The sequence below is a fragment of the Staurois parvus genome, unplaced genomic scaffold (genome assembly GCF_062004578.1).
Source record: "Staurois parvus isolate SC_StPar_1 unplaced genomic scaffold, SC_StPar_1.0 ptg000171l, whole genome shotgun sequence".
Lineage (NCBI taxonomy): Eukaryota > Metazoa > Chordata > Amphibia > Anura > Ranidae > Staurois > Staurois parvus.
In genome coordinates this window covers 284,783-287,461 of record NW_028317967.1, presented here as the reverse complement: position 1 = coordinate 287,461, position 2,679 = coordinate 284,783, and the positions used below count along the sequence as shown (strand labels likewise).

Here is a 2,679-nt window from a genome sequence, read left to right as displayed (position 1 = left end):
GCGCACAATTCCTCCCATTGACATTAACAATGGGGCACAATTCCTCCCACTGACACCAATGATGGGGCACTATTCCTGCCACCGACACCAACACCAATGATGGGACACTATTTCTCCCCAATGACACCAACAATAGGACACTATTCCTCAAACTGACACCAATGATGGGGCCCTATTCCTGCCCCTAATACCAAAAATGCGTTGTTTACTCCTACTGATGCCAGGACAATTTCTACTCCCAATGGCCACAGTCCAGCCCCCCCCGAAAGTCTGATGGACAGTAAACGGGCCCTACGGACCCCTGCTCTAGTGTGTCTTGACATATACTGTACAGTATGTACCCTTGCAGTTTTTGTTATGATAGTCTGTATTTATTGAATTTAATGTATCACTCCTTGGGGGAGATTTACTTAAACTGGAGCATGTGAAATCCAGTTTTTTTTTGCCAATCAAACAAACTGAAGTTAGAAGCTGATTGCCTACCTTGCACAGCTGCACCAGATTCAGAGTGCTCCAGTTTTAGTAAATCTCTCCCCTTATTTTATAAAAGTCTGAAAAAAAAATATTGAACTAGAAAAAAAGTGTTCCTTAGCCATTCTAACTTTTGTGACAGATGTGCAGTTAAATTACTTCTCAAAGGTAATAGTTGTGGCAGAGGAAAGAAAATAGGCAGTCAGTCATTGTTTGGCCGTACAGTCATCCAGAACTAAATCTGTCATTTTGGTTGCAAAATAGATCCAAACATACAAGCTAACATTTAATTGTATATAAATTGCAAATTAATTAATTATTTAATACATTGGTGCTTTATTAAATGTCATCAATCTTGTCACTGTATTTATTCATAGCCAGTCACTGGTCATTTGATCCCCTGTTTTGCATACCAAAAAATATATGTACAGTATATATGTATTATTTATGTTATAATTCATTGTACACTACCACCACTTTATAACATCAGTCATGTTTAAAAATTTTGGATAGAATGGGCAAAAAGTTACATTTTGTTAGGTCTTTATTTGTCTGTCACAAAAATAGAACGAAGAAAGGGGCCACCTATATTGACACGAATATTAGTGTCATAATCATATCTCCAACTCACTTAACTTGTAAGTGTGGATCCATAAACCCAAGAAATACATATTGAACAATATGGTAGTGTGACCAGAGCACCCCTACCGAAGAAAAGGAGGTTACTAAAGGATCCAAGCAGAGTAATATGGGTTCAAAATTTACAGACAATATTTTATTTGATCACATAGATCATAAGGAGGTTAAACATAAGCACGGTGAACATATCAAACAAATAAAATCATTTTAAAAGCACTTGGCGTCCTCATTTCTGGGTCATATTGGCAAATAGGGTACCATATAGGGCAATGTGGAATAGTGGTGTGGTTCTGATCCTAGGTTTCCATAAATTTCCAACTTGTATTAGAGTAAACCGTGTATTCAACAGGTATGTTCTTGGTATAAGCCAGGGTATGTAGAGTAACCTCCTGGTATGTGGAAACTGGAACATAAAGATGAGATAAATAAATATATGTGATAATCAAGGAGCTAAATCGCACCTAGGCCATACTAAGCCACCCTATACAGTAGTCAATAGACACTTTTATTACCTTCTCAGTAGTTAGACTGTCATACCAGCTTCTTAAGTGTGGAGACTTCCTGGGTAACCACCCCAAGTGAAACAAAGTCCACAGTACCAAATGATTCTGAGGATATATATAAAAATTATTGTATAGATCACGAGCATCAAGTAAAAACCCTGAAAACAAACGCAAAGTATGGGTATATTACCATCAATTATGATCAAGAAGACTCCTGTCGACTTGAAATAGGATCAGGTCCTTGATGCTTGTTCAAAGGTGCATATGGGGGTGGGAAGCCAGGTGGTCTCAATAGATGAATTCCAAGAACATGTATTATGTATATAGCAGGCAATGGATACCTGAGTATATATACCCAATGAAGGGTTTCCAAAAATTACTCAATCTGAGAAAAATGAAGTGGTTCTTATAGGATATGGCTTTGTCACAGCATACAATGCCTATATGGGATAGCGTATATACAGTCAGGTCCATAAATATTGGGACATCGACACAATTCTAACATTTTTGGCTCTATACACCACCACAATGGATTTGAAATGAAACGAACAAGATGTGCTTTAACTGCAGACTGTCAGCTTTAATTTGAGGGTATTTACATCCAAATCAGGTGAACAGTGTTGGAATTACAACACTTTGCATATGTGCCTCCCACTTCTTAAGGGACCAAAAGTAATGGGACAGAATAATAATCATAAATCAAACTTTCACTTTTTAATACTTGGTTGCAAATCCTTTGCAGTCAATTACAGCCTGAAGTCTGGAACGCATAGACATCACCGGACGCTGGGTTTCATCCCTGGTGATGCTCTGCCAGGCCTCTACTGCAACTGTCTTCAGTTCCTGCTTGTTCTTGGGGCATTTTCCCTTCAATTTTGTCTTCAGCAAGTGAAATGCATGCTCAATTGGATTCAGGTCAGGTGATTGACTTGGCCATTGCATAACATTCCACTTCTTTCCCTTAAAAAAACTCTTTGGTTGCTTTTGCAGTATGCTTTGGGTCATTGTCCATCTGCACTGTGAAGCGGCGTCCAATGAGTTCTGAAGCATTTGGCTGAATATGAGC

General features: G+C 38.5%; 1 long non-coding RNA gene across 1 annotated transcript; it reads right to left on the bottom strand.

The window, feature by feature from the left end:
• Positions 1-1,231: 1,231 nt before the first annotated feature.
• Positions 1,232-1,855, bottom strand: LOC149462684 (uncharacterized). The gene is made up of 2 exons (XR_016312620.1): positions 1,623-1,855; positions 1,232-1,513 (listed from the first exon to the last, which is right to left on the bottom strand). It is a non-coding gene; the product is annotated as an uncharacterized LOC149462684 (long non-coding RNA).
• Positions 1,856-2,679: the final 824 nt, after the last annotated feature.